Below are 9,954 nucleotides of genomic sequence, written 5' to 3'. Positions count from 1 at the left end.
GAATAAAATTAGCTTCTATTGCTCACACAAAGCCTATGTCTGGGTAGTCTCTTGTGCATTGTTTGTAACAATCTGAACCCAGTTGTGGACTAAAGTTATGCCAAGAAGTCTACATCTGTTTCAACCCCCAAAGCTTTGTTTGTAGACTAAAGAATGATTATTTTTCAAATTCATTAAGGCATTATTGTCATTAATTAAACACAGCTTCGCTTTGAAGTCTTACTGAATCCATAGCATCTTTGGGTCATCAGGGCCACCCTATGGCTGTAGTACAGTTAAAAATAAAGGAGCTGAATGAGTCACTCCCCTTCCTCCATTTAACTCTAAACAGCACCCAATAGTTACTTCTGCTTCCATTATCCTAAAAGAGGTAGAAAACAAAACAACAAAAGCCTAGAAGATTGTCAATGCCATAGGTGACAGCACAGGTGCCAGAGCACAGGCACCATACGGAGGCATCTAAAGCTGCAGTGTCTCTGGCTTTTAAATTCTGAAAGCCTGAGTTATCAGCCCCTTTTTTTCCTTTTGCTGCTGCTATCTTTGACCTGTGTGCAGTGCTTTTCTGTTGCCTCAGCACTTTTCTTGGTCTATATTATATCTTTGTTGGCATGGACTTGACCTGAGCACAACTTCCTATGAGCTTCAATAAACGTAGCTGCTTACTACCTACTTCTCAGTGTACTCTTGTCAATGCTTTCCTCATTGTACACAAGAACCTGGACTATTACTGGCCCATTCAACTGAAGTTTTGCTCCCTCTGAGGTCCAGCTGACTGGGTTCCATACAAGGGCTGAACAGAAGCCCAAATTCCCCTCCAGAGACATTTGTTCTGTTAAGGCTGAGTCAGCCCTGAAGGAAAGATTGATCCATCTAGAAAATCATCTTTTACCTCAGTTTCATAAAGACATGCAAGTAGTACATATTCAGTCAATAGTTATTAATAACTACCACAGTGCAGTGATTTTTATTAACAGAAAAAGAAGCCTTTATGCCCAAAAGAATTGGAAAGCCCTGGGAAAGATTTGTAATTTGGATACTGACATTCCTAATTCTGAGTGTGTGCTCACATGCATATGTGAATGCTCATTCACACACACACACGCATATGCACACTTGACACATGACTTAATGGGGTTGCAAATATCCCCTTCCAATATGATCAGAGTGACTGGATTTTACTAGTTTCCATCCTGTCTCAGGTTCCAATGAAGATTCTGCTAACATTATTATTGTCATGGGTCCATTCACAGGCTACTGGTTGAGACTAGCAGCAGAGCAAGACAGCCTAAAACTTACGTTAAAATAATAAACTTTTAAGGGGCTGGGGATTTAGCTCAGTGGTTTCGCCACCTGCTGTGCAAGCACAAGGACCCAAGTTCGATCCCTGGTACCAAAAAAGAAAAAAATAATAATAATAAACTTTTAGTATTTCTCATGGTTTTGTGAGTCAGATGAATAACCCAGTTGGGGGTGAATGGTCTCAAATGGCTTCACTTACATATCTGGTGGTTGGCTCAAAGTCAGCTGGGGCAATGGGTATGCTTGGCTATTTATTTTTATCACCCCAGGCTGTCTTGGACTTGTTCACATGGTGATTAAGGTTCCAAAGAGCAGCAAGAGAGAGAGCCTTGATGTGTACACAGCAGTTTGACAGCCCCTGCTTGCATTTTGTTTGGTAATGTCTCATCGTAAAGCTGAGTAACTAGCCCAGCCCACAGTCAAAGAGGGAGGGCATGGTCAAAGATCATGAATAGAAATTGTGATCTTGATTACAAATTACTATACTAACTGATTTTAAAGACATTAAGAAAAAAAGTCCTACTTCTAGTTTTCATTAAAGAACTTTTTCCTAAAGCCTATCATTATTGCTAAGTAATTTAAAAAATTCTCATAACTACATTAAAAATGTAAAAAGAAATAGATAAATTAGTTTTCATAATGTTGTTTTCTAACCCAATATATCTAATGTTATCATTTCAGCATGTAAAAAACATAAAGAATTGGTGGGGGATTTAGCTCAGTGGTTCCGGTGCCTGCCTCGAAAGCACAAGGTCCCAAGTTCGATCCCTGGTACCAAAAAAACCCACAAAACATAAAGAATTATGAGATTTTTATTTGTTGTTGTTGTTGTTATTGTTGTTTTGGTACCGGGGATCGAACTTGGGTCCTTGCGCCTGCGGGACAGGCGGTGGAACCACTGAGCTAAATCCCTGGCCCTAATAATATCTTTTTTTTTCTTTTTGGTACCGGGGATCGAACTCAAGACCTTGTGCTTGTGAGGCAGGCACCAGAACCACTGAGCTAAATCCCTGGCCCTATGAGATTTTAAAAATACCAAGTCTCCCAAACCTGGGATATATCTCATAACTACAACACATTTGAATTTGAAATAGTGACATTTTAAGAGCAATAGTCACATGCAACTAATGGACACCACACTGGGACAGTATGACTTAAGAATATAAACTTTATTTCTTTATTTCCATGAGAAAACTCAGGCTCAGAAAAGATAAGTGGCTTTCCCAGGGTCATATGCCAGTTAAGTGGCTGAGCCAGAATTAAGCCTCAGGTTGGATATAAAGGAAGCATCACATTCCTGCTTTGGGGAGTCCTCTTTTCCTTAGCCTACTGCAGTGATGGCGAAACTTTTAGAGACTGAGTGCTCAAACTGCAACAATTTATTTCAAAATGTCAACACTGGAATTAAACCTGAATACTGAGGTTTTAGTTTAGAAAAAAAAATGTTATCCAGCGCTTGGCTGCTGGGGTGACTTGGCTCACATGCTGACAGAGAGGGCTCCGCTTGCCCATGGCAGCACATGTGCCATAGGTTTGCCACCATTGGCCTAATGGGTCTAATTCACTCTCTTCTTCCGAGGCCTTCTACAATTTCACCTTTAACCTATTCGTTTTTCCCACTGTTTTCCACTCCTGCCAGTCCTCTCCATCCTGCACATGTGCCACAGTCACCTGGGAAGTGGAAGACACAACTCACTCCCGAATTCACTGCCCTTTGGGAGTTCTTCAGCTTTCTGATCTCTTTCCTGGTGGTGCTTTATCTCCAGGAAGGTTATGAGATTCTCAGGAGCAAAGGCTATGCCAATGATTAGGTTCATTCTCCACACAGCATTTTGTATAGTTCTGTCCAGATGGCTGGAGCTCAGTAACTCAGTGATCCATCTGAGCTGACATCAGAGGAAGGACTAAGGTACTCAGAAAGGTGCTCAAAAGGGAGATCTGACGTCCCTAGGGACATGGCCTCAGAGACACTCTTCCTCTGCAAGGGAAGGAAGGCAGCTGGATGTGCAGGCGACCGTGCAACAGGCTCAGGGCAGCCTGGCATGTCAGTGCCCTCGACAGTTGCTGCAAGGATGAGTCAAGTGTGCTTCTAAGTCAGGCTGAGGCCAAAACAGGGAGGGATTGACAGATTGTCCATCACACCCACGAAACTGATAAATATAGCACTTAAAAAACATTAAATTCTGAGTGCAAACTTGGTGACAGAATGAAAATGGATATTAATGACTGATGATTAAAATAGTAATTAAAACTGCTTAGTTTCTAATTGATCTTTTCCAATATTATACTTATTTTTCTGTCTGAAGAGAATATGCTCTTTATGTTCCCTTGCTGTAAAAAAAAAAACAAAGCAGGGCTGGGGGGATGTAGCTCAGTGGTTCCCGTGCCTGCCTCCTGAGCAGAAGGACCTGAGTTCAATCCCTGGTACCAAAAAAAACAAAACAGCAACTAAAACCTTTTTCATTTTGGATTGGTCCTTTTCAATATCTTACTTACTTTTTGTTTGAAGAGGTAATATTTTTAATACTTTTTCCCTATGATAACACACCGGAACAGTTTTGTTTTTTGTGTTTTTGGGGTTTTTGGGGGGTTTTTAAATTCCCTTTTAAGTAATTGAACTGATTAGTGTCCCATATGGAGTGGAGACAATTGGTTTCACCTATGTTGGTGTACAGTTACCAACAGAGCTGAAATTGTTTACATGTTTCTCATTTCCTTGTGGAAACTCTTAGACTCTGTCAGATAAAGATCTGGCAGACTCCAACTTTGTGACCCTTACAGCCTTTGGTTATCAGATGTGGCTGTATCCTGTTCAGCAGACTCTGGGATGAAAAAGTGTGTTCTACAGTTTTGTACAGAATGAACTTTGAAGAGCAGCCCAGAACCCATTTCCTCTTGCCTGTTCCTAACAGCACTCTGATTTTGTCCAGGGACGCCTCACAAACCTATTCGGTTGTTTGTGGCTCTTATTGACCTGTGGGTAATCCTACTCCCCTGCCACAGAGATTAGTTTAAGAATCCAGACCTTGGATAATTACTGCATGACATTTTTTTAGGCCCATAGGATTGGTTCAGGAGTGACTGTGTGACTGTTCTGGCCAAAGAAATGAAATGGAAGGTTTTTGTAGGAGTTTCAGATAAGGGGGTTCCTATATTTAAGAGTGATGTTACTGAATGAGATGATCTCTCTTATGGACAAGTGCTATGGGCAAATGGAGAGACCAGGAAGTGCTACAGTCACCTTGCTGTCAGCCTGAGAATGTGCTGGCCCACAAGAGGGAGGGGAGAAGCAAACCACAGAGAGCCAGAGATGGAGGCTGATGGAGTCATACCTAGTGACTGCCTAGAATCGTAGCTTTCTCAGTTGAATGAACCAATAAATCCCCTACAGGGTATGAGCCAGTTAAACTGGAAATTTCTGTTACTTGCAGCCAAAAACATCATTATTGATATAGACAATAGATCAATAATATATCTTTTTACTAAAGAAACGTGAGTCATAAAATAAGAATTCAGTCTTAGGGGATACTATAAACATAAATGCATAATCACATATAGAAAATAAAATGCAGAGTCTTCTCTTCTTTCTTTCAAATGAGGAAACAAGTTTAGAGAGTTTTGACTGAGCCTTTAAGTAGAAGAACTAGAATTCCTGCTAGACATAGAGACCCTAGATTTTTTTAAAAAATAGCTGTACTTTGACAAATTCCTTCAGAGATGCTCTATGAACAATGTGGCCCAAGACCTTACTTTCACCTACTAATCTTAATAATTAAATCCAGGGCTTCACACTCTTCTGCTATATTTTTCATAAAATATTTGAACAAAAAATAGGTTCTGTGTATCTTCTTGTTTTTTTACACAAGGTTCTGTCTTGATAACCTTTGCTATTTTTTTTAAGTGGCTTTGTGTTTTTTTAGTAATAAATGGTTAAGAAGATAAGTCTTCTACTTGCCTATTTGTGAGCATGGCAATCTGATCCAAATAATGTTGTAAGATTCTATCTGGACCTCATTCTCTATCCCAAAGCAATTTGTCAAGATACTTTCCTAAATATAGTTCTGTCAAGAATTCTGGTGGCAGTTGTCAGTCAATAAAATTATAATTTCCTGGCTACAAATGAATGAATGATTAAAACGTCTCCCCACCAATAGATGGTGTTATATTATACAGATCCACTTTTACTCTCTTGAAGAATCTGTTGCAGACCTGGCTTAGAGTGCTACCCATTTATCTTTTAAAAGGCACTAAACTTGTTTAACTATTAGAATGGAATATTTCTAAAACTTTTCTCAATACTCAACAATGGATCAGTGTTTAACATGATAGTATTACTGTGAAGATTAAAAAGCCTTGGTAATATGGCCACAGCAGAGTTACACTTACCTCATTATTTAATTCTAAAGTTTCTTTTAAAAAAGAGTTTGTAATCCTACAAGGATAATAAGCATGTAGGACTTCAGAGGAAAAATATTCACTGTCACCTAATATATTTGAGAAGGTTTCAGCAGTGAAACCTGAGTTGGCCCTCTGGGATTCAGGTAGGAGCAAGAAATTAGAAAGGTACTCTGGTTAAGGGAATGGTATGGATACATGGGTGGTGATGGGGATGGATACAGCATATTTCAAGTAATAGTTGACTGTAGGGAACAGGGAAAGGGAATCTTACCAGAACTCCTACAGTGAGTCCTGGTCTCCTGTGAACCATGATGGTACAAGATGAATTAATTAATGAAGACAGAAAATGAGACTTGGAGAAGAAGCTGAGCTTTGGGCCTAATCAATGCCGCTCTGGGCACCAAAGACAAAGACCCTGAGCTTGCCACACCTTTATTTAGTACATTGGGAGTAACAGATGACTTATAGGGCGGCTGCAATAATCCTAGAATAATGAGGAATTTACGCAGATGAAGAGCCTAGGTCACAAAGAACTTATGTTGATCAGGAATTTGTTCCTCCCCAGGATGTCTTCAACTGATGTAATACTGCCCTGGAGCATCACAGCATCACCCGACCATTGAGGTCTTAGCTGTGACTGGAAGTGAAAATGGAGTCCCATGTCTCAACATACCATAGCTGGCCTGTAGGCAGGAAAACTAGGCCTAATCATAATTTAATTGTGAAATGGTTTTTTCCTAAAATTATGTAAAATTGTTCCCGACAGTCAACTAGTTTGGCTGGAGAAAGAGATAATGCAGAATCCTTTCTGCAAGATAATGTTGTAGAAAATCTTAAAATCCAAACTAAGAAACCTGCATTTGGTTTTCTTTCTGTAGGCTTATAGGAGCCAGCTCTAGAAGCTAGGAAGGAGGGTTGAGGGCTTCAAGGTGAACCTGTCTGCAGAATACATAGCCCAGGAGGTGGGGAGCCTGTTTCAGATGAAAGGAAGTGGTCCACATGCAAATGGAACAGCCTGACGGAATGAGTGCAAGAGCGGAAAGGGAGGATCCAGAGTAAGAGACATTAGGAAGGGAAAGAATCAGCAGCTCTTAGGGACCAATTAGAAAAGGAAGTCCCAGATGGAGAGGGCATCCAAAATGATTCTGAAGTTCTTAGCCTGCATGGTGGATGGGTGAAACTGAAATAGGGCAGAAACTGTCACGGGGACAAGAGAAGGTGGGGGAGGGGGGTGGATTCCCAGGTCTCAATCTAGGACCTGTAATCCACTCAGTGACTACATCTCTTTTTCCCTATAATCTTTTGCTAGCAATGTATGGAGGTTTCCCTCCCCTTACAAACCTACTTGTACCATGGACCAGTGCACTGTAGGGAGTAGGAGGCATGACATCTCCCAGGACAAAAATAGCCACTGTCACGTATCTTACACTAGGAAGAAATCTCCTAAAACACGAGGGAAAAGTCTTGAAAAATGCCATACTCATGACCTAATGGCAAATTACTAGCTCCTAGCTCACCTCAGTGAAGTCATAAAAGCTAGTCTCATTCTTTTGATAACGGGCCAGTCAGATCTCCTCAGGGTTTGCCCTCTGTTACCTGTGCAAGCTAAAATCCTTTCCTCATTTTGTCTTTCTAGTTAAAGTGTTTGACTGTAAACTCAGGCCAATTGCCTCAGTTTAAATTTCTATTATCACTGGAGCAAGTTCCCAAGTGCATCCTGTATCAAAACTCCCCCTGGAAAAATCAGGAAATACAGAGAAGGAGCCAGAATAAGAGGTAAGAAGAAGGATTGTTCTCTGACAGAGTTTGAGGTGACAGTAAGATAATGAGGTGGCACCCCTCCACCCCAGGGCAGTTGGAAAGAAAGAAATAATTGAGGTGAGACGAGTCAGGGCAGGAAATAAGGATCTCAGTAGAGAGTCATCCTTCTTCCCGAAGGAAACTCATCTGTATTTTGGGTTGCAGTGCGCCCACATGGGGAGGTTAAACCATGTTTGGCCAAGTTTAGATGTGGTAACTAGGTTTCCTTTGACTGATCAGTGGGTTAGAGAGGGATCTAGTTTTGGTTGTGCGATTGAAGGCTTCTGGGAAGGATGTTTCTTCCTAACAGAAGACACCCTCCTGAGGAGAAGTTTCCTTCCTTTCTGTTGTGATCCTATCAGGGGAGTACAAGGTCACTGGGGCAGGACAGTCATCTTGATAGCAAGGCAGACATTGATAATGAGGCATAAAGACAGTAAAAACCTGTGGTTGCCAGTAGCCTTGCAGATCTGCCTGCCTCCAGACTTACTGCTACACGTGTCCTTATTAACAGCCTTTATGAAGTCCCCGTTAGCTGGTATTTTAGTCTCAACCGAGAAGGTATCTTAACTGATGTAATTATTAATGCCTGAGAGAATGGATGGAGAGAGAGAGAGAGAGGGAGAGAGAGAGAGAGAAGGAGGGAAAGGTTGGAGATAGACTCGGATTTAGGAGATGGAAGACTTTTGCTAATTAAACTTTAAGTTGTTTTTTTTTTTCTGTACTGGAGATCGAACTCAGGACCTTGTGCTTGTGAGGCAGGTGTGGTGCCACTGCGAGCTAAATCCCAGAAACTTTAGGGTTTTTAATGAAAAGAAACTGCTTATAGAGAACGTGTTTGAATCATGACTCCACCCCCGCCCCATATAAAGGGCACCCTCCCCCTTGAACTACTCTGTGTGCATTTTCCAGAGAGCGTGTGTTTCAAATGAAAGGTCAAACAGGAGATCGGTTTCAGTTTGGAGCTACAGGAGGGTGATTATTTCTCTAATGTGATTTGCTTCCTGTTGCTAAAACAGTCCTTTGAAATGAGGTTGTTTGCTAAGTGAGGCATCTCCTTCCTCTTTCTCCTGTGGATGAATTACAGAGTAAGAAGAATCATTCTGAGGCTCCTCACTGTGATGGACTGAGGAGCCTTATTTATTCCCTGTGGATAGTGGCCTGCCACTGGAGAGCCACAGGCTGGAGTGACAGAGCTGACTCATGGGGTAGGGAGAAAATGGCCTGGATCACTGACAGAGGTAAGCAGTGTCCAATTCCTCTGGGGTGAGGGATGGAGGGAGAGGTTATGGCAAAGAAAGCCTTATCTGTTCCACTGAGCAATTAATGCCACTATTGTTCTCGAAAAAGAGGGTTTTTTTAAGGCATTGAGGATAATTTAACCCCCTTCTTGACAGGATGTGATAATGGCTGCTAATGGGTACAGTCTTTTAATAAATGAAGAGGCACAAGAAAATTGCCAAATATTAAAGAGTCCCACATGCCTGATCTGAGTCTACAATGGCCCTATCAAGTGACCTAAGTGAAAGAAATGTGACTCTTCAGAGGTTAAAGGAATCTATTTATCCTTAGTGTGATCTAAATTTACTGGTGAGAAGAATGGAAATTCATTGGTCTATCCTAGGAAATGTTTGGGAGCCCATAGCTCAAGTTAAATGATGCATTTCTATTGGTAGCAAAGAAAATATGAAATAGTTGCCTCTGTATTATGGATTTATGTAAATGACTCCTTACGGGGCTATACAGCCTAAAAGCTCTATTAAGTCTCTGACTTTTAAAATTTGCAGCCAAGAAATCAAGGAATCTGTGTAATTTGTCATTATTTTGCTAATTCTTTTTAAAAATATTTTTCCAGAGTTTGTTTATTTGTTAATTTTTAATTCTACTCTTGAAAGTATTTCTCAAGATTCAAGCAATTCCTAGTATTTTATACTTAGGGGACACTTCTTAAAGAATTCCCATGAGCCAAAAGAAAATGATAACCCAAAAGAAAAAAAGGAAAAATGATGCACAAAATCAGAGAAAGGGAAATGGCCAATAATCACATGAAAATGATTTGCATTTTAGTCTTCTGCAACTTTCTGTTTTCAGTTCATCACTATGCCTCTACGCTTTATCCATCCATGGTATTCTGTGTATCAGTGTTCATTTTCTTTCTTTCTTTTCTTTTCTTTTTTTTTGGTACCAGGAATCAAACTCAGGACCTTGTGCTTGCAAGGCAGGCGGCAGAACTACTGAGCTAAATTCCCGGCCCACAATGTTCATTTTCATTGCTGTGATTACATTACACTGGGTGAGTATTCCATAGTTTCATTCTCCTTATACTACAAGTAGCATGAATCCATATTCATGAAGCTCAAAAGCAGCTCAAAATTAACAAAATAGCTTGTGTAAAGATACACACATGCCTGAAAGAACTATTAATAAGCAGGAAAGTAATTAAAGAAACAGTCTTAA

At 40.6% G+C, this 9,954-nt stretch overlaps 1 protein-coding gene across 8 annotated transcripts in view; it reads left to right on the top strand.

Annotated features, from left to right (window-relative positions):
* The first annotated feature begins 8,430 nt into the window (after positions 1-8,430).
* Positions 8,431-9,954, top strand: part of LOC101719920 (uncharacterized) — a 41,570-nt gene continuing 40,046 nt past the window's right edge. For 5 of the 8 annotated variants that reach the window (XR_015439561.1, XR_015439560.1, XR_015439556.1 and 2 more), the window contains exons 1-2: positions 8,431-8,738; positions 9,686-9,790. The gene's annotated coding sequence lies outside the window, so the exon portion shown is untranslated. The remainder of the gene's footprint in view (positions 8,739-9,685; positions 9,791-9,954) is intronic. The other 3 variants (XR_015439558.1, XR_002389164.2, XR_001182325.3) reach the window with 3 other exon arrangements.

Source organism: Heterocephalus glaber, unplaced genomic scaffold, assembly GCF_053883595.1.
Source record: "Heterocephalus glaber isolate CG9 unplaced genomic scaffold, H.glaber_assembly_v1.0 deba00001472, whole genome shotgun sequence".
In the NCBI taxonomy this organism is placed as follows: domain Eukaryota; kingdom Metazoa; phylum Chordata; class Mammalia; order Rodentia; family Bathyergidae; genus Heterocephalus; species Heterocephalus glaber.
This window is presented reverse-complemented; position numbering and strand designations above follow the sequence as displayed.